At 46.9% G+C, this 26,424-nt stretch overlaps 7 non-coding genes and 4 pseudogenes across 7 annotated transcripts; all 11 read left to right on the forward strand.

Moving 5' to 3' along the window:
- Nucleotides 1–4,995: 4,995 nt before the first annotated feature.
- Nucleotides 4,996–5,168, forward strand: LOC142095849 (U2 spliceosomal RNA; annotated as a pseudogene).
- Nucleotides 5,169–5,987: 819 nt separating this feature from the next.
- On the forward strand, nt 5,988–6,178 carry LOC142095633 (U2 spliceosomal RNA). Its single transcript, XR_012677829.1, has one exon. It is a non-coding gene; the product is annotated as a U2 spliceosomal RNA (small nuclear RNA).
- An 819-nt stretch (nt 6,179–6,997) lies between these two features.
- On the forward strand, nt 6,998–7,188 carry LOC142095634 (U2 spliceosomal RNA). The gene has a single exon (XR_012677830.1). It is a non-coding gene; the product is annotated as a U2 spliceosomal RNA (small nuclear RNA).
- An 819-nt stretch (nt 7,189–8,007) lies between these two features.
- On the forward strand, nt 8,008–8,198 carry LOC142095635 (U2 spliceosomal RNA). The gene has a single exon (XR_012677831.1). It is a non-coding gene; the product is annotated as a U2 spliceosomal RNA (small nuclear RNA).
- Nucleotides 8,199–9,017: 819 nt separating this feature from the next.
- LOC142095637 (U2 spliceosomal RNA) lies at nt 9,018–9,208 on the forward strand. Its single transcript, XR_012677832.1, has one exon. It is a non-coding gene; the product is annotated as a U2 spliceosomal RNA (small nuclear RNA).
- Nucleotides 9,209–10,027: 819 nt separating this feature from the next.
- LOC142095638 (U2 spliceosomal RNA) lies at nt 10,028–10,218 on the forward strand. Its single transcript, XR_012677833.1, has one exon. It is a non-coding gene; the product is annotated as a U2 spliceosomal RNA (small nuclear RNA).
- An 819-nt stretch (nt 10,219–11,037) lies between these two features.
- Nucleotides 11,038–11,228, forward strand: LOC142095639 (U2 spliceosomal RNA). Its single transcript, XR_012677834.1, has one exon. It is a non-coding gene; the product is annotated as a U2 spliceosomal RNA (small nuclear RNA).
- An 819-nt stretch (nt 11,229–12,047) lies between these two features.
- LOC142095944 (U2 spliceosomal RNA) lies at nt 12,048–12,204 on the forward strand (annotated as a pseudogene).
- A 5,654-nt stretch (nt 12,205–17,858) lies between these two features.
- LOC142095868 (U2 spliceosomal RNA) lies at nt 17,859–18,030 on the forward strand (annotated as a pseudogene).
- An 819-nt stretch (nt 18,031–18,849) lies between these two features.
- LOC142095640 (U2 spliceosomal RNA) lies at nt 18,850–19,040 on the forward strand. Its single transcript, XR_012677835.1, has one exon. It is a non-coding gene; the product is annotated as a U2 spliceosomal RNA (small nuclear RNA).
- A 6,759-nt stretch (nt 19,041–25,799) lies between these two features.
- LOC142095884 (U2 spliceosomal RNA) lies at nt 25,800–25,979 on the forward strand (annotated as a pseudogene).
- The last annotated feature ends 445 nt before the right edge of the window (nt 25,980–26,424 follow it).

Here is a 26,424-nt window from a genome sequence, read left to right on the forward strand (position 1 = left end):
CGTGCAGAATTACCTGAAAGGGATATGGTACATCACCTTCGCCTCCATTGCCATCTGCAAGAGGTACTGGGAGGCAGTGAAGACTGCGAGACCGGAGTCTCCCTTCTCCCGCTTCGTGGGGAACTGCCCCATCCAGAGAGAGGAGAGAAGAGTAACGGTCTCCATGAGAAATCCTCACACCCCGGGTAAGGACATCGCTACCTTCCTGAGCCGCTTCTGCTCCGTGGTCAAGGACCCCTCCAAGATCCTGGATGTCAACGGCTTCTGGACAGGCAAGTGGTCCATTATCATCAGACTGAGGAAAGACAGCACGGCAACTGACGGACTCCAACACCTGCCATCAAGCTTTGCCCTGGGCGGCTCTGCCGGCCTCCTCCACTATGCCGATCAGCCGAGGAACTGCAGGAAATGCGGGGAAGCTGACCACATGGCGAGAAGCTGCAAGGTCTCAGCCTGCAGGAACTGCAAGGTGGCGGGGCACGAGTCCAAGGATTGCCCAAGAAAATTGTCCTGCAACCTCTGCGGCCTGGCCAGCCACATCTACAGGGACTGCCCCCAGAGGGCCAGATCCTACGCTGCAGCTGCCGGGATTGGACTGCCGGAAAGCGGACCTGCCCCTGCCCTGCAGCCCAAGCCAGCCCAGAGGAAGCAACAGAAGCCCACACCGCAGCCAAGAGCTGGTAAGATATCTCCCACCCCTGTTGTGACAGCACCCCCCTCCCTCCCCGCTGTCACAACACCCCCCCCCCCCTGCAGTAGCACTAACCCCCTCCACCGCTACTGCAGCTCCCTCCCTTTCCCTGGAGGATTTTCCCCCCCTCCTCCCTCTTGTGTCTGCAGGTGATGAGAACAAACAAAGAAGGAAGCGGAAAGAGCTGGACAGCCCAGCTGGCGACTCTGACCCTTCCAAGAAAAAGGCAATCGAGCTGGAAGAGGACCCTCTCCCGTCAGAGGGGGCCCTGGTAGAGATGGTGGATGAGCTGCTGGATTCTGAGCAGGAGGAGGAAGAATTCCTACAACTGCCCCAAATCTGCCTATTCGACCAGCTAGAGGAGAAAGGTCTGCTCCCACCCGAAGGGGACACGGGCAGACCGGACCAAGTCCCACCGGACAAGGAGGGTAACTGATGTATTGACTGTGCTAACTCTCTTTTTTCTCCCAACTAATGGCTAACTTTTCTCTTTTTACCATTAATGTGAGGAGTGTGAAGGATAAGATTAGACGTCAGTCTGTGTTTACCTTTCTTGACAGTCAGAAATGTGATGTTTACATGTTGCAGGAATGTTCTCTCCCTTTCTCTAGTTCCTACAGGCATCTGGGGAGGCAGTGGTCTCACGGGCCCTCCTATTGGTCTGGGGGGAGTGACTGTAAGTCTGCAGGGGTCGCCATTCTTATCAGGGGAAGCCTCTTCACATTAGATTCCGTTCAGGAGTTTGTCTGCGGCAGATTGCTTATCGTAGATGGCTCCTGGGCGGGTGAGCCTATCAGGCTTATCTGTGTGTATGCATCCCCGGGTAAGAATGAGCGTTTGGAGCTTTTCCAGACCCTGCGGGCCCAGCTCGCAACCACCAGGGCGGTAGTGATGGCTGGGGACTTTAACTGTCCTATAGAGGAAGATGGTAGGAGTTCTTGTACTAATGCTAAACTTGATGTTTCTTCCAGGTTGTTGCAGGAGATGGTAGCCGAAGCATCCTTGCGGGATGCAGTGGGATCTATGGGGGCCGGCTCTGTGAATTATACTTGGAGCCGCCCCGATGGCTCAGTGCGTTCCCGGATTGACTTTGTGTTTACATCGAGAGCGGTAAGACAAAACAGGCATGTCATGGTTCCCTGCTTTTTCTCTGATCATAGGGCCATTCTCTTTGAAGGTGTTCTGGGTCACGGGTTCCCTCCCGGCCCTGGCTCTTGGAAGCTGAACTGCGCTCTGCTGGGAAAGGAAGAGGTGATGGTTGAGCTGAGGGATGCCTATGTAATGTGGAAAAATGACAAAATGTATTTTGACTGTATGTCTAACTGGTGGGAGTATGTCAAGGGCAAGTTTCGCAGTTTCTTTCAGGCTAAAGGCCGCCAACAGGCGTGTGAGAGGAAGAGAAACTTCAGGAGACTTCAGCGTCAGCTGCAGTCCCTGCTGGATCTCCAACTCTGCGGCTGGGATGTGAGGGATGATCTGGCTGAGGCCAAAGGGGGCCTGAAAAGGCACTTCGAGGAAGAGGCCAATCGCATCATCTTCCGTTCCAAGGTGGAGAATCTGGAGAAGGGTGAGAAATGTAATTCTTTCTTTTTCAGAAAACTCCACTCCGGCCACACGCCCCTGACTGAACTGCGGGACGAGTCTGGCACCCCCAGGAGGGGGAAGGAGGGCGTCATGGGAGTCGTCTCAGACTACTACGGCAAACTCTACTCCCCTAAGACTACAGACGACGACGCAGCTGAATCTTTCCTGTCAGGTATCACTAACCCTATTGATCCTACAGGTAGGGCAGCTATGGATGCCCCCCTCACCTTGGGGGAGCTGCACTCTGCCGCTAAATCCTTTAGGCCGGGCAGGACCCCGGGCAGTGATGGCCTCCCAGCCGAGCTCTATGTAGCGCTGTGGGACCTCATTGGCCCGGACCTGTTAGAGCTGTATGAGGAGATGGTGGTGGAGGGCAGGATGCCTCCTACTCTGAGAGAGGGCTTGATCACGATTTTGTACAAGCGCAAGGGAGAGAGATGTGACCTCAAAAATTGGAGGCCCATCTCCCTCCTGAACGTGGACTACAAGATTTTGGCCAAGGTACTAGCCAACAGGCTAAAGGTTGTCATTGGGCGAATTGTTCATCCTGATCAGACTTGTGGCATTCCTGGTAGAAGGATTGCAGACAGCCTTGCGCTGCTGAGGGACACGGTTCATTATATCAAAGACCGCCATGCACATGTGGCCCTGGTCAGTCTTGATCAGGAGAAGGCCTTTGATCGTGTCTCTCATGGTTTTATGCGTAAGGTTCTGTGCAGGTTTGGATTGGGTGATATGTTTTGTTCTTATGTTAACCTGATGTACCTTGATATTTACAGCTCTGTGTTGGTGAACGGCTGGAAGACTGACCCCTTCTCTGTACTGTCTGGGGTCAGACAAGGCTGCCCTCTTTCACCTCTCCTTTTTGTCTGTTGTATAGAGCTCTTTGCGATGTCCATCAGGCGAAACCCAGAGATCAGAGGGATCACCGCACCGGGTCCAGACCGACTAGAGGCCAAGTGTTCGCTCTACATGGACGACGTCACTGTCTTCTGCGCTGATCAGCGTTCGGTGGCAGCACTCGTCCAGACCTGCAACAACTTCGGCCAAGCTTCAGGGGCAAAAGTCAACTGCGGGAAGTCAGAGGCAATGCTGTTTGGTCAGTGGCACCTGTCATCCCCCGCTGCATTCCCCTTCACAATCAAGCCGGACTTCATCAAAATTCTTGGAGTTTGGTTCGGTGGAGAGGAGGCGGCCCTGAAGTGCTGGGAAGAGAGACTGGCAACAGTCCGGCAAAAGATTGGACTGTGGAGCCTCAGACTTCTTACCATCGAAGGGAAAGCACTGGTACTGCGCAACGAGATTCTTCCCGTTCTTCAGTACACGGCCCAAGCTTGGCCACCTCTTGCTGCCGTCTGTAAGACCATCACGAGGACAGTCTTTCACTTCATCTGGGGCTCCAAAATGGACAGAGTGAAGCGGTCTGTTATGTACAAGGAGCCCCACAAAGGTGGGAAAGGGATCCCTGATATCCCCACCATGCTGCGGGCCTTCTTTGTTTGCAACTGTATCCGCAGGACACTCCTTGAAAAGAACGTTTGCTCTGCTGGGAAGTCCATGTCACGCTTTTTCCTTCTTCCTCTTTGGAGGAAACTTGGTTGGGACAAGTGGGACAGCTCCTTCCCTTACAACTGGACTACACCTTGGTTTTACCTGGATGTTGGACAATTTGTGAGGGAGCACCATCTGGAGGGACTTAAACCAGACTTGTGGAAACCTAAAACTATCCACAAGCTCATCAGAGCTAAGGACATTATGGAGTCTGTTCCAGGGCTCCCTGTGGCCACGGCCAAACATGTTTGGGAGAATGTGGCCTCTAAGAGACTGACTAATGGACATAAAGACATTGCATGGATGGCCATTCAGGGGGGTTTGCCTCTCAGGACATTTATGCACTCCCGAAACCTGTGCAGATATGTTCACTGCCCCTTTTGTATTACCAAGAGGGAGACTGCTCAACATATCTTTTGGGACTGTCCCACTGCACAGGCATTGTTGGATGCCCTGGAACATGAACTTAAGGACAGTGTGCCCAGGACTTGCCTCTCATACCATTCGGTATTTTATGGATTATTTCCTGGGACTCACACCGTTGAGGCAATCCAGGAGGCCTGGCGCCTTATGAACTGTTTTAAGGACGCTATGTGGCTTGCCAGGAACCGCCTCATCTTGAAGCGGGAGAAGATGACCATCCAGGACTGTCGCAGGCTTATCCATAGCCTGTTAAGAGACTATAACACCCTTGACAGTCCTGAGGAAGATGAAGACGACGATTGATTGTAATTGATTGATTGTTGTCTCCTCTTCTCCTCCTCCCCATTGTGTCTATTTTCAATAAAAAACTTTGGTTTGTGCTCCCCTCCCTCTCCCCCTCCAACCCATTCCCCTTCACAGCATGAAGTATTATTGAATGTCATGTCTATTTATGCACCCTTCCCTTTGTGTCTGTCCTCAATAAAAAACTTTTTGCTCGTGACTCCATCACCCTACCCCTCTCACCTACCTCCCCCTCACACCCAATGTTATTTTATTGCACTGTAATACACTGTAAAGTTTGAATGGTTAGTGCAGTACTTGATGTATATAGTGTAGGATGTCATGTCTTGTACTTTATGCCCTGTATTGCACTAAAACGTATGCATGATCATGTCTTACGGTGTACTGCGTACACTTGAATGAAATGTATGAACTGTGTTTTTTGTACTTTATACAAAATAAAGCTACTTTTTCAATCAAAAAATCTGTTCTTATCAGTTTAATATCTGATACGCCCCCTATCTGGGGGCCATATATTAAATGGATTTTTAGAACAGGGAGATGGAAGAAGAGCTTGCTCTGTCCACTCCACGCATTGACCTGGTATTGCAGTACTTCCAGGACCGGTGCACTTCTCTTATCCAGTTATCAAAAAATAGAATCATGTCTCTTTTCAGCAACAAAAAAACATAAGAACAGATTTTTGTCTCCTGTGTCTTATTTCGTGTCAATTTATTGTGTCTTTTTGTTGTTTTGTTTCTTATCTCTTTTAGCAAACAAGCATTTGCAGATAAGAAGACCCTTTTCTTTGTCCAAAAGGATTACTGAATTGATCCAATTATTCCTTTAATGGAGCAACTTGTGATTTGCAAATTCAATTGGATCTCCGAATGAATGAAACTATTAATCTGACGTAGTGTGTCTCCCTCTTGTGGACCCAGTGACATAATAAAGGCAAGTGAGGATTATGACACACACCTTTTAGAACCCTGCTGCTGTTGCAGCATGCAGCTTCCTTTTCTATTTACTTGCCGGTGGCCCGAGAAACAATTGTGATGCACCTTGAAGTGCTGTTTCTGTGACATGCTGTGAATATTCCGAAAGAAGCTGGGCAGACAGTGTGATTAATTGCCTGGGGAGACGAGGACGGAACGGCAGGCCGACTAATCAGCGGGCGTCGTTGCACTTATGGTCAAGGGGAGGAGTTAATGCAAATTTTGCAGGCATCTCGTTTGAAAAGTCCTCGGCTCATGTGCGTGCCTTTGCAGACAGAGAGGTGTAAAGAGGGTCCCAGTGAAGGTGTCAGGCTTTTCAGGCTAGTCGGGCCTAGAATGTGCAGCAATGGAGTGTTGTGGGCCGCCGCTGAAGAAAGTATACGGCGTGTGGCGTGGCTGTCTCCTACAGTTGTCAGGCCTAGCCTGAGAAGCGGGCGCTTTCCTGGGTCCCTTTTCAGGTTATCGCTTCTCGGCCTTTTGGCTAAGATCAAGTGTAGTATCTGTTCTTATCAGTTTAATATCTGATACGCCCCCTATCTGGGGGCCATATATTAAATGGATTTTTAGAACAGGGAGATGGAAGAAGAGCTTGCTCTGTCCACTCCACGCATTGACCTGGTATTGCAGTACTTCCAGGACCGGTGCACTTCTCTTATCCAGTTATCAAAAAATAGAATCATGTCTCTTTTCAGCAACAAAAAAACATAAGAACAGATTTTTGTCTCCTGTGTCTTATTTCGTGTCAATTTATTGTGTCTTTTTGTTGTTTTGTTTCTTATCTCTTTTAGCAAACAAGCATTTGCAGATAAGAAGACCCTTTTCTTTGTCCAAAAGGATTACTGAATTGATCCAATTATTCCTTTAATGGAGCAACTTGTGATTTGCAAATTCAATTGGATCTCCGAATGAATGAAACTATTAATCTGACGTAGTGTGTCTCCCTCTTGTGGACCCAGTGACATAATAAAGGCAAGTGAGGATTATGACACACACCTTTTAGAACCCTGCTGCTGTTGCAGCATGCAGCTTCCTTTTCTATTTACTTGCCGGTGGCCCGAGAAACAATTGTGATGCACCTTGAAGTGCTGTTTCTGTGACATGCTGTGAATATTCCGAAAGAAGCTGGGCAGACAGTGTGATTAATTGCCTGGGGAGACGAGGACGGAACGGCAGGCCGACTAATCAGCGGGCGTCGTTGCACTTATGGTCAAGGGGAGGAGTTAATGCAAATTTTGCAGGCATCTCGTTTGAAAAGTCCTCGGCTCATGTGCGTGCCTTTGCAGACAGAGAGGTGTAAAGAGGGTCCCAGTGAAGGTGTCAGGCTTTTCAGGCTAGTCGGGCCTAGAATGTGCAGCAATGGAGTGTTGTGGGCCGCCGCTGAAGAAAGTATACGGCGTGTGGCGTGGCTGTCTCCTACAGTTGTCAGGCCTAGCCTGAGAAGCGGGCGCTTTCCTGGGTCCCTTTTCAGGTTATCGCTTCTCGGCCTTTTGGCTAAGATCAAGTGTAGTATCTGTTCTTATCAGTTTAATATCTGATACGCCCCCTATCTGGGGGCCATATATTAAATGGATTTTTAGAACAGGGAGATGGAAGAAGAGCTTGCTCTGTCCACTCCACGCATTGACCTGGTATTGCAGTACTTCCAGGACCGGTGCACTTCTCTTATCCAGTTATCAAAAAATAGAATCATGTCTCTTTTCAGCAACAAAAAAACATAAGAACAGATTTTTGTCTCCTGTGTCTTATTTCGTGTCAATTTATTGTGTCTTTTTGTTGTTTTGTTTCTTATCTCTTTTAGCAAACAAGCATTTGCAGATAAGAAGACCCTTTTCTTTGTCCAAAAGGATTACTGAATTGATCCAATTATTCCTTTAATGGAGCAACTTGTGATTTGCAAATTCAATTGGATCTCCGAATGAATGAAACTATTAATCTGACGTAGTGTGTCTCCCTCTTGTGGACCCAGTGACATAATAAAGGCAAGTGAGGATTATGACACACACCTTTTAGAACCCTGCTGCTGTTGCAGCATGCAGCTTCCTTTTCTATTTACTTGCCGGTGGCCCGAGAAACAATTGTGATGCACCTTGAAGTGCTGTTTCTGTGACATGCTGTGAATATTCCGAAAGAAGCTGGGCAGACAGTGTGATTAATTGCCTGGGGAGACGAGGACGGAACGGCAGGCCGACTAATCAGCGGGCGTCGTTGCACTTATGGTCAAGGGGAGGAGTTAATGCAAATTTTGCAGGCATCTCGTTTGAAAAGTCCTCGGCTCATGTGCGTGCCTTTGCAGACAGAGAGGTGTAAAGAGGGTCCCAGTGAAGGTGTCAGGCTTTTCAGGCTAGTCGGGCCTAGAATGTGCAGCAATGGAGTGTTGTGGGCCGCCGCTGAAGAAAGTATACGGCGTGTGGCGTGGCTGTCTCCTACAGTTGTCAGGCCTAGCCTGAGAAGCGGGCGCTTTCCTGGGTCCCTTTTCAGGTTATCGCTTCTCGGCCTTTTGGCTAAGATCAAGTGTAGTATCTGTTCTTATCAGTTTAATATCTGATACGCCCCCTATCTGGGGGCCATATATTAAATGGATTTTTAGAACAGGGAGATGGAAGAAGAGCTTGCTCTGTCCACTCCACGCATTGACCTGGTATTGCAGTACTTCCAGGACCGGTGCACTTCTCTTATCCAGTTATCAAAAAATAGAATCATGTCTCTTTTCAGCAACAAAAAAACATAAGAACAGATTTTTGTCTCCTGTGTCTTATTTCGTGTCAATTTATTGTGTCTTTTTGTTGTTTTGTTTCTTATCTCTTTTAGCAAACAAGCATTTGCAGATAAGAAGACCCTTTTCTTTGTCCAAAAGGATTACTGAATTGATCCAATTATTCCTTTAATGGAGCAACTTGTGATTTGCAAATTCAATTGGATCTCCGAATGAATGAAACTATTAATCTGACGTAGTGTGTCTCCCTCTTGTGGACCCAGTGACATAATAAAGGCAAGTGAGGATTATGACACACACCTTTTAGAACCCTGCTGCTGTTGCAGCATGCAGCTTCCTTTTCTATTTACTTGCCGGTGGCCCGAGAAACAATTGTGATGCACCTTGAAGTGCTGTTTCTGTGACATGCTGTGAATATTCCGAAAGAAGCTGGGCAGACAGTGTGATTAATTGCCTGGGGAGACGAGGACGGAACGGCAGGCCGACTAATCAGCGGGCGTCGTTGCACTTATGGTCAAGGGGAGGAGTTAATGCAAATTTTGCAGGCATCTCGTTTGAAAAGTCCTCGGCTCATGTGCGTGCCTTTGCAGACAGAGAGGTGTAAAGAGGGTCCCAGTGAAGGTGTCAGGCTTTTCAGGCTAGTCGGGCCTAGAATGTGCAGCAATGGAGTGTTGTGGGCCGCCGCTGAAGAAAGTATACGGCGTGTGGCGTGGCTGTCTCCTACAGTTGTCAGGCCTAGCCTGAGAAGCGGGCGCTTTCCTGGGTCCCTTTTCAGGTTATCGCTTCTCGGCCTTTTGGCTAAGATCAAGTGTAGTATCTGTTCTTATCAGTTTAATATCTGATACGCCCCCTATCTGGGGGCCATATATTAAATGGATTTTTAGAACAGGGAGATGGAAGAAGAGCTTGCTCTGTCCACTCCACGCATTGACCTGGTATTGCAGTACTTCCAGGACCGGTGCACTTCTCTTATCCAGTTATCAAAAAATAGAATCATGTCTCTTTTCAGCAACAAAAAAACATAAGAACAGATTTTTGTCTCCTGTGTCTTATTTCGTGTCAATTTATTGTGTCTTTTTGTTGTTTTGTTTCTTATCTCTTTTAGCAAACAAGCATTTGCAGATAAGAAGACCCTTTTCTTTGTCCAAAAGGATTACTGAATTGATCCAATTATTCCTTTAATGGAGCAACTTGTGATTTGCAAATTCAATTGGATCTCCGAATGAATGAAACTATTAATCTGACGTAGTGTGTCTCCCTCTTGTGGACCCAGTGACATAATAAAGGCAAGTGAGGATTATGACACACACCTTTTAGAACCCTGCTGCTGTTGCAGCATGCAGCTTCCTTTTCTATTTACTTGCCGGTGGCCCGAGAAACAATTGTGATGCACCTTGAAGTGCTGTTTCTGTGACATGCTGTGAATATTCCGAAAGAAGCTGGGCAGACAGTGTGATTAATTGCCTGGGGAGACGAGGACGGAACGGCAGGCCGACTAATCAGCGGGCGTCGTTGCACTTATGGTCAAGGGGAGGAGTTAATGCAAATTTTGCAGGCATCTCGTTTGAAAAGTCCTCGGCTCATGTGCGTGCCTTTGCAGACAGAGAGGTGTAAAGAGGGTCCCAGTGAAGGTGTCAGGCTTTTCAGGCTAGTCGGGCCTAGAATGTGCAGCAATGGAGTGTTGTGGGCCGCCGCTGAAGAAAGTATACGGCGTGTGGCGTGGCTGTCTCCTACAGTTGTCAGGCCTAGCCTGAGAAGCGGGCGCTTTCCTGGGTCCCTTTTCAGGTTATCGCTTCTCGGCCTTTTGGCTAAGATCAAGTGTAGTATCTGTTCTTATCAGTTTAATATCTGATACGCCCCCTATCTGGGGGCCATATATTAAATGGATTTTTAGAACAGGGAGATGGAAGAAGAGCTTGCTCTGTCCACTCCACGCATTGACCTGGTATTGCAGTACTTCCAGGACCGGTGCACTTCTCTTATCCAGTTATCAAAAAATAGAATCATGTCTCTTTTCAGCAACAAAAAAACATAAGAACAGATTTTTGTCTCCTGTGTCTTATTTCGTGTCAATTTATTGTGTCTTTTTGTTGTTTTGTTTCTTATCTCTTTTAGCAAACAAGCATTTGCAGATAAGAAGACCCTTTTCTTTGTCCAAAAGGATTACTGAATTGATCCAATTATTCCTTTAATGGAGCAACTTGTGATTTGCAAATTCAATTGGATCTCCGAATGAATGAAACTATTAATCTGACGTAGTGTGTCTCCCTCTTGTGGACCCAGTGACATAATAAAGGCAAGTGAGGATTATGACACACACCTTTTAGAACCCTGCTGCTGTTGCAGCATGCAGCTTCCTTTTCTATTTACTTGCCGGTGGCCCGAGAAACAATTGTGATGCACCTTGAAGTGCTGTTTCTGTGACATGCTGTGAATATTCCGAAAGAAGCTGGGCAGACAGTGTGATTAATTGCCTGGGGAGACGAGGACGGAACGGCAGGCCGACTAATCAGCGGGCGTCGTTGCACTTATGGTCAAGGGGAGGAGTTAATGCAAATTTTGCAGGCATCTCGTTTGAAAAGTCCTCGGCTCATGTGCGTGCCTTTGCAGACAGAGAGGTGTAAAGAGGGTCCCAGTGAAGGTGTCAGGCTTTTCAGGCTAGTCGGGCCTAGAATGTGCAGCAATGGAGTGTTGTGGGCCGCCGCTGAAGAAAGTATACGGCGTGTGGCGTGGCTGTCTCCTACAGTTGTCAGGCCTAGCCTGAGAAGCGGGCGCTTTCCTGGGTCCCTTTTCAGGTTATCGCTTCTCGGCCTTTTGGCTAAGATCAAGTGTAGTATCTGTTCTTATCAGTTTAATATCTGATACGCCCCCTATCTGGGGGCCATATATTAAATGGATTTTTAGAACAGGGAGATGGAAGAAGAGCTTGCTCTGTCCACTCCACGCATTGACCTGGTATTGCAGTACTTCCAGGACCGGTGCACTTCTCTTATCCAGTTATCAAAAAATAGAATCATGTCTCTTTTCAGCAACAAAAAAACATAAGAACAGATTTTTGTCTCCTGTGTCTTATTTCGTGTCAATTTATTGTGTCTTTTTGTTGTTTTGTTTCTTATCTCTTTTAGCAAACAAGCATTTGCAGATAAGAAGACCCTTTTCTTTGTCCAAAAGGATTACTGAATTGATCCAATTATTCCTTTAATGGAGCAACTTGTGATTTGCAAATTCAATTGGATCTCCGAATGAATGAAACTATTAATCTGACGTAGTGTGTCTCCCTCTTGTGGACCCAGTGACATAATAAAGGCAAGTGAGGATTATGACACACACCTTTTAGAACCCTGCTGCTGTTGCAGCATGCAGCTTCCTTTTCTATTTACTTGCCGGTGGCCCGAGAAACAATTGTGATGCACCTTGAAGTGCTGTTTCTGTGACATGCTGTGAATATTCCGAAAGAAGCTGGGCAGACAGTGTGATTAATTGCCTGGGGAGACGAGGACGGAACGGCAGGCCGACTAATCAGCGGGCGTCGTTGCACTTATGGTCAAGGGGAGGAGTTAATGCAAATTTTGCAGGCATCTCGTTTGAAAAGTCCTCGGCTCATGTGCGTGCCTTTGCAGACAGAGAGGTGTAAAGAGGGTCCCAGTGAAGGTGTCAGGCTTTTCAGGCTAGTCGGGCCTAGAATGTGCAGCAATGGAGTGTTGTGGGCCGCCGCTGAAGAAAGTATACGGCGTGTGGCGTGGCTGTCTCCTACAGTTGTCAGGCCTAGCCTGAGAAGCGGGCGCTTTCCTGGGTCCCTTTTCAGGTTATCGCTTCTCGGCCTTTTGGCTAAGATCAAGTGTAGTATCTGTTCTTATCAGTTTACCAACTACCCGGTGGAGGTTATGCTGAGTGTGGCTCATCCGATAGCGCACTCTAACATTGGTGAGGGGCTGATGTAGACTCTGCTGCATGGTGCACTTGTCTCTCTCCTGCCCAAAACCCAGAGGACATACCTGAGTGTGGCTCATCCGATAGCACACTCTAACCCTGGTGAGGAACTGTTTGAGACTTGTGTTACCCGATCAAAGCCGGCCAGGAGCAAGAAGACCGACCCCGGGGAAGAAGCGCTGCCGACCCCCCCTGCCTGCCGGGAAGAAGACGCCGGGAGCACCTCCGGCTGAAGAAGCCCTCCTCTCCTCGGGCCCTGCTCCACTGGAAGAAGCGCCTCCTCTTCAGCGGAAGCCCCTGCTCCTCTCTACCCAGCGGGAGGACATCTGCACTGCTCCCTCCACCCCGGACGACCAGCCTCTCTACCCCAGGAAGAGCCAGGACGATGGCCTCAGCTACCCCAGCTCCTGCCTCCACCCCTGCTCCTGCCCCTGGGAAGAAGGGAGGAAAGAACACCGCCCCGAAGCCTCTCCCCGTGGCCGGAACCTCTGCCTCCACCGCCCCTGCTGCTGCCGGACAAGGCCAGCCCAACCAGGACACCCCCCAGAAGACCCCCACCCTGGAACCCTGGATGAGGCAGACCGTGGTCCTGAAGCTGAAGGAAGTGGAAGGAAGGGTCCCAGACATGACGGCCGAGACCTTCGGCAAGAAGATGATCCTGGACCAGGGCTTCTCCAAGGCTGAAACCCTCAGCGTGCAGAACTACCTGAAAGGGATCTGGTACATCACCTTCGCCTCCATTGCCATCTGCAAGAGGTACTGGGAGGCAGTGAAGACTGCGAGACCGGAGTCTCCCTTCTCCCGCTTCGTGGGGAACTGCCCCATCCAGAGAGAGGAGAGAAGAGTCACGGTCTCCATGAGAAATCCTCACACCCCTGGTAAGGACATCGCTACCTTCCTGAGCCGCTTCTGCTCCGTGGTCAAGGACCCCTCCAAGATCCTGGACGTCAACGGCTTCTGGACAGGCAAGTGGTCCATTATCATCAGACTGAGGAAAGACAGCACGGCAACTGACGGACTCCAACACCTGCCATCAAGCTTTGCCCTGGGCGGCTCTGCCGGCCTCCTCCACTATGCCGATCAGCCGAGGAACTGCAGAAAATGCGGGGAAGCTGACCACATGGCGAGAAGCTGCAAGGTCTCAGCCTGCAGGAACTGCAAGGTGGCGGGGCACGAGTCCAAGGATTGCCCAAGAAAATTGTCCTGCAACCTCTGCGGCCTGGCCAGCCACATCTACAGGGACTGCCCCCAGAGGGCCAGATCCTACGCTGCAGCTGCCGGGATTGGACTGCCGGAAAGCGGACCTGCCCCTGCCCTGCAGCCCAAGCCAGCCCAGAGGAAGCAACAGAAGCCCACACCGCAGCCAAGAGCTGGTAAGATATCTCCCACCCCTGTTGTGACAGCACCCCCCTCCCTCCCCGCTGTCACAACACCCCCCCCCCCCTGCAGTAGCACTAACCCCCTCCACCGCTACTGCAGCTCCCCCCCTTTCCCTGGAGGATTTCCCCCCCCTCCTCCCTCTTGTGTCTGCAGGTGATGAGAACAAACAAAGAAGGAAGCGGAAAGAGCTGGACAGCCCAGCTGGCGACTCTGACCCTTCCAAGAAAAAGGCAATCGAGCTGGAAGAGGACCCTCTCCCGTCAGAGGGGGCCCTGGTAGAGATGGTGGATGAGCTGCTGGATTCTGAGCAGGAGGAGGAAGAATTCCTACAACTGCCCCAAATCTGCCTATTCGACCAGCTAGAGGAGAAAGGCCTGCTCCCACCCGAAGGGGACACGGGCAGACCGGACCAAGTCCCACCGGACAAGGAGGGTAACTGATGTATTGATTGTGCTAACTCTCTTTTTTCTCCCAACTAATGGCTAACTTTTCTCTTTTTACCATTAATGTGAGGAGTGTGAAGGATAAGATTAGACGTCAGTCTGTGTTTACCTTTCTTGACAGTCAGAAATGTGATGTTTACATGTTGCAGGAATGTTCTCTCCCTTTCTCTAGTTCCTACAGGCATCTGGGGAGGCAGTGGTCTCACGGGCCCTCCTATTGGTCTGGGGGGAGTGACTGTAAGTCTGCAGGGGTCGCCATTCTTATCAGGGGAAGCCTCTTCACATTAGATTCCGTTCAGGAGTTTGTCTGCGGCAGATTGCTTATCGTAGATGGCTCCTGGGCGGGTGAGCCTATCAGGCTTATCTGTGTGTATGCATCCCCGGGTAAGAATGAGCGTTTGGAGCTTTTCCAGACCCTGCGGGCCCAGCTCGCAACCACCAGGGCGGTAGTGATGGCTGGGGACTTTAACTGTCCTATAGAGGAAGATGGTAGGAGTTCTTGTACTAATGCTAAACTTGATGTTTCTTCCAGGTTGTTGCAGGAGATGGTAGCCGAAGCATCCTTGCGGGATGCAGTGGGATCTATGGGGGCCGGCTCTGTGAATTATACTTGGAGCCGCCCCGATGGCTCAGTGCGTTCCCGGATTGACTTTGTGTTTACATCGAGAGCGGTAAGACAAAACAGGCATGTCATGGTTCCCTGCTTTTTCTCTGATCATAGGGCCATTCTCTTTGAAGGTGTTCTGGGTCACGGGTTCCCTCCCGGCCCTGGCTCTTGGAAGCTGAACTGCGCTCTGCTGGGAAAGGAAGAGGTGATGGTTGAGCTGAGGGATGCCTATGTAATGTGGAAAAATGACAAAATGTATTTTGACTGTATGTCTAACTGGTGGGAGTATGTCAAGGGCAAGTTTCGCAGTTTCTTTCAGGCTAAAGGCCGCCAACAGGCGTGTGAGAGGAAGAGGAACTTCAGGAGACTTCAGCGTCAGCTGCAGTCCCTGCTGGATCTCCAACTCTGCGGCTGGGATGTGAAGGATGATCTGGCTGAGGCCAAAGGGGGCCTGAAAAGGCACTTCGAGGAAGAGGCCAATCGCATCATCTTCCGTTCCAAGGTGGAGAATCTGGAGAAGGGTGAGAAATGTAATTCTTTCTTTTTCAGAAAACTCCACTCCGGCCACACGCCCCTGACTGAGCTGCGGGACGAGTCTGGCACCCCCAGGAGGGGGAAGGAGGGCGTCATGGGAGTCGTCTCAGACTACTACGGCAAACTCTACTCCCCTAAGACTACAGACGACGACGCAGCTGAATCTTTCCTGTCAGGTATCACTAACCCTATTGATCCTACAGGTAGGGCAGCTATGGATGCCCCCCTCACCTTGGGGGAGCTGCACTCTGCCGCTAAATCCTTTAGGCCGGGCAGGACCCCGGGCAGTGATGGCCTCCCAGCCGAGCTCTATGTAGCGCTGTGGGACCTCATTGGCCCGGACCTGTTAGAGCTGTATGAGGAGATGGTGGTGGAGGGCAGGATGCCTCCTACTCTGAGAGAGGGCTTGATCACGATTTTGTACAAGCGCAAGGGAGAGAGATGTGACCTCAAAAATTGGAGGCCCATCTCCCTCCTGAACGTGGACTACAAGATTTTGGCCAAGGTACTAGCCAACAGGCTAAAGGTTGTCATTGGGCGAATTGTTCATCCTGATCAGACTTGTGGCATTCCTGGTAGAAGGATTGCAGACAGCCTTGCGCTGCTGAGGGACACGGTTCATTATATCAAAGACCGCCATGCACATGTGGCCCTGGTCAGTCTTGATCAGGAGAAGGCCTTTGATCGTGTCTCTCATGGTTTTATGCGTAAGGTTCTGTGCAGGTTTGGATTGGGTGATATGTTTTGTTCTTATGTTAACCTGATGTACCTTGATATTTACAGCTCTGTGTTGGTGAACGGCTGGAAGACTGACCCCTTCTCTGTACTGTCTGGGGTCAGACAAGGCTGCCCTCTTTCACCTCTCCTTTTTGTCTGTTGTATAGAGCTCTTTGCGATGTCCATCAGGCGAAACCCAGAGATCAGAGGGATCACCGCACCGGGTCCAGACCGACTAGAGGCCAAGTGTTCGCTCTACATGGACGACGTCACTGTCTTCTGCGCTGATCAGCGTTCGGTGGCAGCACTCGTCCAGACCTGCAACAACTTCGGCCAAGCTTCAGGGGCAAAAGTCAACTGCGGGAAGTCAGAGGCAATGCTGTTTGGTCAGTGGCACCTGTCATCCCCCGCTGCATTCCCCTTCACAATCAAGCCGGACTTCATCAAAATTCTTGGAGTTTGGTTCGGTGGAGAGGAGGCGGCCCTGAAGTGCTGGGAAGAGAGACTGGCAACAGTCCGGCAAAAGATTGGACTGTGGAGCCTCAGACTTCTTACCATCGAAGGGAAAGCACTGGTACTGCGCAACGAGATTCTTCCCGTTCTTCAGTACACGGCCCAAGCTTGGCCACCTCTTGCTGCCGTCTGTAAGACCATCACGAGGACAGTCTTTCACTTCATCTGGGGCTCCAAAATGGACAGAGTGAAGCGGTCTGTTATGTACAAGGAGCCCCACAAAGGTGGGAAAGGGATCCCTGATATCCCCACCATGCTGCGGGCCTTCTTTGTTTGCAACTGTATCCGCAGGACACTCCTTGAAAAGAACGTTTGCTCTGCTGGGAAGTCCATGTCACGCTTTTTCCTGCTTCCTCTTTGGAGGAAACTTGGTTGGGACAAGTGGGACAGCTCCTTCCCTTACAACTGGACTACACCTTGGTTTTACCTGGATGTTGGACAATTTGTGAGGGAGCACCATCTGGAGGGACTTAAACCAGACTTGTGGAAACCTAAAACTATCCACAAGCTCATCAGAGCTAAGGACATTATGGAGTCTGTTCCAGGGCTCCCTGTGGCCACGGCCAAACATGTTTGGGAGAATGTGGCCTCTAAGAGACTGACTAATGGACATAAAGACATTGCATGGATGGCCATTCAGGGGGGTTTGCCTCTCAGGACATTTATGCACTCCCGGAACCTGTGCAGATATGTTCACTGCCCCTTTTGTATTACCAAGAGGGAGACTGCTCAACATATCTTTTGGGACTGTCCCACTGCACAGGCATTGTTGGATGCCCTGGAACATGAACTTAAGGACAGTGTGCCCAGGACTTGCCTTTCATACCATTCGGTATTTTATGGATTATTTCCTGGGACTCACACCGTTGAGGCAATCCAGGAGGCCTGGCGCCTTATGAACTGTTTTAAGGACGCTATGTGGCTTGCCAGGAACCGCCTCATCTTGAAGCGGGAGAAGATGACCATCCAGGACTGTCGCAGGCTTATCCATAGCCTGTTAAGAGACTATAACACCCTTGACAGTCCTGAGGAAGATGAAGACGACGATTGATTGTAATTGATTGATTGTTGTCTCCTCTTCTCCTCCTCCCCATTGTGTCTATTTTCAATAAAAAACTTTGGTTTGTGCTCCCCTCCCTCTCCCCCTCCAACCCATTCCCCTTCACAGCATGAAGTATTATTGAATGTCATGTCTATTTATGCACCCTTCCCTTTGTGTCTGTCCTCAATAAAAAAACTTTTTGCTCGTGACTCCATCACCCTACCCCTCTCACCTACCTCCCCCTCACACCCAATGTTATTTTATTGCACTGTAATACACTGTAAAGTTTGAATGGTTAGTGCAGTACTTGATGTATATAGTGTAGGATGTCATGTCTTGTACTTTATGCCCTGTATTGCACTAAAACGTATGCATGATCATGTCTTACGGTGTACTGCGTACACTTGAATGAAATGTATGAACTGTGTTTTTTGTACTTTATACAAAATAAAGCTACTTTTTCAATCAAAAATCTGTTCTTATCAGTTTAATATCTGATACGCCCCCTATCTGGGGGCCATATATTAAATGGATTTTTAGAACAGGGAGATGGAAGAAGAGCTTGCTCTGTCCACTCCACGCATTGACCTGGTATTGCAGTACTTCCAGGACCGGTGCACTTCTCTTATCCAGTTATCAAAAAATAGAATCATGTCTCTTTTCAGCAACAAAAAAACATAAGAACAGATTTTTGTCTCCTGTGTCTTATTTCGTGTCAATTTATTGTGTCTTTTTGTTGTTTTGTTTCTTATCTCTTTTAGCAAACAAGCATTTGCAGATAAGAAGACCCTTTTCTTTGTCCAAAAGGATTACTGAATTGATCCAATTATTCCTTTAATGGAGCAACTTGTGATTTGCAAATTCAATTGGATCTCCGAATGAATGAAACTATTAATCTGACGTAGTGTGTCTCCCTCTTGTGGACCCAGTGACATAATAAAGGCAAGTGAGGATTATGACACACACCTTTTAGAACCCTGCTGCTGTTGCAGCATGCAGCTTCCTTTTCTATTTACTTGCCGGTGGCCCGAGAAACAATTGTGATGCACCTTGAAGTGCTGTTTCTGTGACATGCTGTGAATATTCCGAAAGAAGCTGGGCAGACAGTGTGATTAATTGCCTGGGGAGACGAGGACGGAACGGCAGGCCGACTAATCAGCGGGCGTCGTTGCACTTATGGTCAAGGGGAGGAGTTAATGCAAATTTTGCAGGCATCTCGTTTGAAAAGTCCTCGGCTCATGTGCGTGCCTTTGCAGACAGAGAGGTGTAAAGAGGGTCCCAGTGAAGGTGTCAGGCTTTTCAGGCTAGTCGGGCCTAGAATGTGCAGCAATGGAGTGTTGTGGGCCGCCGCTGAAGAAAGTATACGGCGTGTGGCGTGGCTGTCTCCTACAGTTGTCAGGCCTAGCCTGAGAAGCGGGCGCTTTCCTGGGTCCCTTTTCAGGTTATCGCTTCTCGGCCTTTTGGCTAAGATCAAGTGTAGTATCTGTTCTTATCAGTTTAATATCTGATACGCCCCCTATCTGGGGGCCATATATTAAATGGATTTTTAGAACAGGGAGATGGAAGAAGAGCTTGCTCTGTCCACTCCACGCATTGACCTGGTATTGCAGTACTTCCAGGACCGGTGCACTTCTCTTATCCAGTTATCAAAAAATAGAATCATGTCTCTTTTCAGCAACAAAAAAACATAAGAACAGATTTTTGTCTCCTGTGTCTTATTTCGTGTCAATTTATTGTGTCTTTTTGTTGTTTTGTTTCTTATCTCTTTTAGCAAACAAGCATTTGCAGATAAGAAGACCCTTTTCTTTGTCCAAAAGGATTACTGAATTGATCCAATTATTCCTTTAATGGAGCAACTTGTGATTTGCAAATTCAATTGGATCTCCGAATGAATGAAACTATTAATCTGACGTAGTGTGTCTCCCTCTTGTGGACCCAGTGACATAATAAAGGCAAGTGAGGATTATGACACACACCTTTTAGAACCCTGCTGCTGTTGCAGCATGCAGCTTCCTTTTCTATTTACTTGCCGGTGGCCCGAGAAACAATTGTGATGCACCTTGAAGTGCTGTTTCTGTGACATGCTGTGAATATTCCGAAAGAAGCTGGGCAGACAGTGTGATTAATTGCCTGGGGAGACGAGGACGGAACGGCAGGCCGACTAATCAGCGGGCGTCGTTGCACTTATGGTCAAGGGGAGGAGTTAATGCAAATTTTGCAGGCATCTCGTTTGAAAAGTCCTCGGCTCATGTGCGTGCCTTTGCAGACAGAGAGGTGTAAAGAGGGTCCCAGTGAAGGTGTCAGGCTTTTCAGGCTAGTCGGGCCTAGAATGTGCAGCAATGGAGTGTTGTGGGCCGCCGCTGAAGAAAGTATACGGCGTGTGGCGTGGCTGTCTCCTACAGTTGTCAGGCCTAGCCTGAGAAGCGGGCGCTTTCCTGGGTCCCTTTTCAGGTTATCGCTTCTCGGCCTTTTGGCTAAGATCAAGTGTAGTTTCTGCTGCACTTGGTCTGGCTGGGAGGTACTGAGGGTCTCCGGACTCGTCGGTAACGGGACGCGATCTGCGTTGTGCGAAAGCATAACCATCTTACAGCAAGAATGGCTGGGTTGAAGAACAGCGTGAGATTCATCATTAATGAGGAGCACCGATCTGGAAGTGGAATGGTCTGGCTGGTACAGGACGTTTTGGAGAAAACCGGAGGAATAACTGTAAGTGACATTTTTTGCATACAGGACTTTCCAAAACAGGGGATTTATGATGTCACACTCCACAATAGTGGCCTTTGCCTGCATTTATATGAGACCCTGAAGGCAAAGAGTGGGGAGAGCGCCATGCAGAGGCTGCGAATGGAACCTCTATTCGCCATGTTGGAGATCCCCCTTACAGTACATCTGTATAACCCCTATGCAGACATCAGCCTTATCCAGGCGTTTCTGCGCAATTACTGCTCCAAAGTGAGTGAAGGAGTCAGGCAGAAAAACATTTTGGGCATTTTTAATGGGAAGTGGAGGTTCTGGATAAAACTGAAGCCAGATACAGACCATGTGGGGGCCACAAAACACCCCCCAGCCAATTTCTCCATTGCAGGGGTAAAAGGGTTCCTGTTTTACCCCGGGCAGCCCACATTTTGTCGCCAGTGCTTCCAATACGGACACGTAAGGGAGGACTGCACAGCCGGGAAAACCTGCAGAAACTGTAAGCAGCCAGGACATGAAGCTGCTCAGTGCACTGTACCTAAATCCTGTGATATCTGTGGGTCCCAGGAGCACCCTGCCCGTCAGTGCCCATCAGCCAGGAGCACCCAGAGGAGGGCATGGGGTAGAGAGGAAGGTGCCACTGGGCTAATGAACATTTTGAAAGACCTGAACCCCCCTGTTGTGCAACTTGTGGGTCCCCAAAGCAGTGATGGGGAGCCCAGCGTGTCAGCTAAGGAGAACTCTCCTGCTGTGGTCAGTCAGCCATCACTGAGGCAGCCTCCTACAGCAGTCACTGGGCTGTCATCAGAGATACCTGACAGCCTCCTGTTAGCTAAAAGTGACAAAATCTCATCTGATGAGGAGGAGATGGAAGAAGAGGGGTCCCAGAGTGTACAGTGGGCCTCTTCCAGCGATGAGGGGGACAAACTTACCTCAGACTGTGACACTCAAAGTTTTATAGTGAAAACTAGAAAGTCTGTGAGGAGGAATCGCAGAGGAGGGAAAAAGCCCAGGATGGAGAAGGAGGAGTTTGTGTTGCCCCTGTCGGCCAATCCCTTCTCGTTGCTGGGCAGTCTGGAGCTGAGCCCCAGCAACCAAGAGAAGATTACTACAACTGATCAGCTGTCTGGTTCTCGTTTGGTCAGAGGAGGACTGAAGCCTGGGGGCGGAGCCGGTCCCCCCGGCAGCCAATCCGGAGTCAGCTGAAGCCTGGCAGAAAGTTTTATGTATTGTGAAGTAAATTTAAGTGTTGGCTGCTTAAACTGCATCTAATGAGTTCTATAGAGATGCGGCCACTCTTATAATCCTATATGTACAAAGTTCCCTGTCTGACACTGGACTTAGTGTCTGTTATCCCAATGTACAGTCCGTTTTTATGTCTAGTAATGTTTGCCTGTTTGGGCTCTTTTTCCTGTTTTTCCCCCTTACAGGTACTGTTTCCAGTTATAATAAACTTTATACATGAACTGCCTGTCAGCGGAGCCCGGCAGCGGCTGCCGCCGCTTGTTACATTGTCTGTGTCCGTTGTTCTATGTACTTGTCTTATATTACTTGTGTATGCAAATTATCATGAGCCGTCCTGGCTTAGCATGGACAGATCACAACAACATCGTGAAGCTAAGCAAGCCTGTCTGCGGCCGCGTTGTGGATGGGAGACCACAGGACTGGACTCTGTAGTTCTATTCCCACATAAGACACTTGTCTTATTTATTTATAATATGTACTATTGTTTGGTTTTTAATGCTAAATGTATTCCTAGCCTGTTTAATATGAGGGGTGGTTGTAATATGCAGCTGCCTCTGCATAGTAAGTTATATTATGTTCATAATGTATCATATGTATGTATAATATTATTATTAGGGTTTGTAGAAGGTATTAGACAACACTTGTGGTTTAGAGGTTGTGTTGGAACAGCCAAGTTTAAAGCTAAGCAATATTTAGTAGGGTTAGATGATGGGAAGGGGATTTATAGTTATTTTTAGTAAGTTTTGTGCTTTTCATATAATTTAGTTTTATATATAATTTTAAAATAGGTTAGGTTTTTTATTTTTACACACACATGACTTGCCAAAAAATTGTGGCTGATATGGCCACTTTAGAAATCGTATCACTTAATGTGCGTAGCATAAAAAATAAGTATAGGAGAGGTGCGATTTTTGATTTTCTAGCCACCCTCAAAGGGGACATTTTTTGTTTACAAGAGTGTAATATTGAAAAGCCATTAGACAAAGATGTCTGGGAAAAGGGGGATAGTTTCTGGTCAGGTTCGGCAAAAAATAAAAATGATGGGATCGGTTTTTTAATTAGGAATAATGGTATAGTTGTTAAAAATTTTATTGAGGTAGAACCAGGGAGGTGTGCCATTCTTATTGTAGAATATAGGGGATGTTCTTTTAGAATCCTTAATGTATACGCACCAGCCGTAAAAACAGAAAGAAAAGAATTATTTGAAAAAATTAAGTTATTTATACCAGGGAGAATCCCTATTATTTTGGTAGGGGATTTTAACTGTATTATTTCCAAGGGAGGGAGGTTAGGTGGGGAAGGTAGTAAAATAGATGTCACCGGGAATTTGTTGAAAGAAATATTAAAAGATTTTGCCCTAGTAGATGTAGTAGAGAAGTGCCAAATTAGTCCACCCCCAATGACTTATTGGGCGGATAGAGGGACTGTATCCTCTAGATTAGATTATTTTTTTATTTCCAAAGGGTTGGAAGTCACTGAATATATTCAACAAAAAGTAGCCTTTTCAGACCATGAATGTATCAAATGCACCGTAAAGGGGAGGATAGAGGGGATGTATGGGAGAGGTAATTGGAAACTAAATATTAGGCTTTTGGAGGAGGAGGAGGTTAAAAAAGATTTTGCAAATAAGTATTTTTTGTGGGTAAGAAAAAAGAATGATTTTGGGGATATTTTATGTTGGTGGGATTGGGTCAAGGGGGAGTTTAAAAACTTCTTCAAAAAGTGGGGTGCTAAACTGGCATCAAAAAAACGAGAAAAGTATGAAGCTTTAAAAAAACGTTTAGAATTTTTGTATAAATTGCGAGAGTTGGGTTTAGAGGTTGGGGAGGAGATAGAAAAAGAACGGGTAGAAATTAATAAATTTTTGGTAGAAAAAGGTAAAGGGATCGTCTTCAGAGCTAAAATTGAAAAGATGGAGAAGGATGAAAAATGCTCGCGGTTCTTCTTCAAAAAGGTTTGTGATAGTAAGAAAGACATTGAAAGTATTGTAGATAAGAATGATTGTGAAGTGAAGGGTGAAAAAATGATGACTGCGATTCAAGATTTCTATAAGGACTTGTATGAAAGGAGAAGCTGTGATGATAGTATGATGAGTGAAGTGTTGTCGGCAGTGACTGAGAAGGTAAAAGAGGAGGAGAGAGAGTTGTTGGTAAATGAGGTGAGTGAGAGCGAAGTGTTGGAAGCATTGAAGTGTGCGAGTAAGAATAAAACGCCTGGATGTGATGGTTTGCCTGTGGAATTTTATATTGCTATGTGGGATTGTGTGGGAGCGGATTTTGTGAGTGTATGTAAATATATGTGGACAAGCGGTAGAATGAGTGATAGTATGAAAGAGGGTAGAATTGTTCTTTTACATAAGAAAGGAGACAGGAAATTATTAGGTAACTGGAGACCGATCACTTTATTAAATTCAGATTATAAAATTTATGCAAAAATTCTGGCCAATAGAATGAAAGACGTAATCGAGCAAGTGATTGGGGATGAACAAGTGTGTGCAATGCCTGGTAGAAGGATGTCTGATAATTTAGTTCTGTTGAGAGATGTGATTGGGGATTGTGTGAAGCGTAAGAAGAAATGTATGGTGACAACGATTGATTTTGAAAAAGCGTATGATAGAGTGTCACATGGTTTTATGTTTAGTGTGTTGTTGAAAATGGGTTTCCCTGTAGTGTTTGTTGAAAAAATTAGAAGCTTGTATGAGAATGCAAGATGTAAGGTTATGGTAAATGGAAGAGAGAGTGAGACCCTTTTAGTTAAGTCTGGGGTGAGACAGGGGTGCCCATTATCCCCTATAGCCTTTATATGTGTAATTGAGCCATTAATCAGAATGATAAATAAAGACAAAGTTATGAGAGGCCTATTAATTCCTGGGAGTGGGGGTCAACAGCTGAAAGTTCTTGGATACATGGACGATGTGGTATTAATCTGTGATAGGGAATCTAGCATAAAAAGAGCTAAATTATTACTGAATATGTTTTGTGGCGCGTCCGCCTTTAAAGTTAATTGGGAGAAATGTCACCTTAAATGTTTTGGAGATAGTAGTGCAAAAATTGATGGGTTTGATTGTGTAGAGGGCGGGATTAAAGTTTTGGGTGTTGTGTTTGATGATGAGATGAAAGGGCGTGAGAGTTGGGATGAGTGTGGAAAGAAAGTTGCAAGGAAATTGGATTTCTGGAGATTAAGAAATCTATCAATGACAGGAAAAATATTAATTATCAAAAGTGTGATTCTGTCATTGTTGTTGTTTGTTGCCTGTGTTTTTCCACCGAATGCTAAAGTAGTGAAAAAGATGAGCAGAATGATTTTTCTTTTTCTATGGGGATGTAAGATGGAACGACTGAAGAGAACGGATGTGGTGAAAAAAAGGATGAAAGGAGGGCTGAATTTCCCTGATATTGAGAGGTATCTGGGGGTGAACTGCGTGACAATGATTGTGAGAATGATTGAAGGGAAGGGAAAAGCAGCGTGTATGATGAAATATCTGGCGGGATGGATGTTGCGTGGTTTGGGTTGGCATAAACGAGAGTTGAATGTTCCAATAGCGTTTGATTGTCCGGAGTGGTATAAATGGGTTGAATGTTTTATTAGGAAAAATGATTTGAATGGTTTAAAAATGAATGACTTTAAGGACAAAAAGAAAGTTTTGAAAATTCTGAGTGATAGAGAAAGCATGTGTAATATTGAGTATTTGAAAACTAATGAAACAACTGATGTATGGAAGAAAATGAGTACAAATGGTATGACGAACAGACAGAAAGATATTGTATGGATGGTTATACATGGTATTTTGCCTGTGCGTGATGTGCAAAAGAGGAGAGATCTGGTAAGAAAGGATGTATGTCCGAGAGAAGAATGTGGTGGGAAAGAAACAATTATGCATTTGATGTGGAACTGTAATTTTGGGCGGAAGGTGTGGAAGGGTCTGGGTGGTCTGGTGAAAGAGTTAACTGGTGTGGAAGTAATGACTTGGAAGGTTGCAATGTTTGGAATGGGAGCGTGTGGAAAAGTTAGGGAGAGATTGTTATGGTTGATGATGACATGTGTGATGGAGGTTTTGTGGGATGCCAGGAATTTATGTGTGTTTAAAAAGGATGATTTGACTGTGAAAGATTGTATACGAATGGTATTAGCCAAATTATATTTATGTTATTTAGTTGATAGGAAAGGGAATAATGACGAAGATTCGGAAGGAATTTGGAAGACAAAAAAATGGAAACATCTGGTGAAGGTTTAGTGGAGAGTAGGAGGTTCTAATTGTAAATATTAGGGAAGAGTAGGAGGTTTTTATTGTATATATTAGTGGATTTTTTTAGTGTAAATATTGGTGAAGAGTAGGAAATTTCTCTTTTACATTTTAATAGAGAGCAGGAGATTTTGTTGTTTGTAAAATGTTACTTGTATTTAATGCTTTGTTTACTTATGAATGATTATTGTATTTTATGAAAGTTATTAAATAAACATTTTTATACAAAAAAAAAAAAATCTGTTCTTATCAGTTTAATATCTGATACGCCCCCTATCTGGGGGCCATATATTAAATGGATTTTTAGAACAGGGAGATGGAAGAAGAGCTTGCTCTGTCCACTCCACGCATTGACCTGGTATTGCAGTACTTCCAGGACCGGTGCACTTCTCTTATCCAGTTATCAAAAAATAGAATCATGTCTCTTTTCAGCTACAAAAATCCCTAAGAACAGATTTTTGTCTCCTGTGTCTTATTTCGTGTCAATTTATTGTGTCTTTTTGTTGTTTTGTTTCTTATCTTTTAGCAAACAAGCATTTGCAGATAAGAAGACCCTTTTCTTTGCCCAAAAGGATTACTGCATTGATCCAATTATTTCTTTAATGGAGCAACTTGTGATTTGCTAATTCAATTGGATCTCCGAATGAATGGAACTATCAATCTGACGTAGTGTGTCTCCCTCTTGTGGACCCAGTGACATAATAAAGGCAAGTGAGGATTATGACACACCTTTTAGAACCCTGCTGTTGCAGCATGCAGCTTCCTTGTCTATTTACTTGCCGGTGGCCCGAGAAACAATTGTGATGCACCTTGAAGTGCTGTTTCTGTGACATGCTG

Source organism: Mixophyes fleayi, chromosome 6, assembly GCF_038048845.1.
Source record: "Mixophyes fleayi isolate aMixFle1 chromosome 6, aMixFle1.hap1, whole genome shotgun sequence".
Classification (NCBI taxonomy): Eukaryota; Metazoa; Chordata; class Amphibia; order Anura; family Limnodynastidae; genus Mixophyes; species Mixophyes fleayi.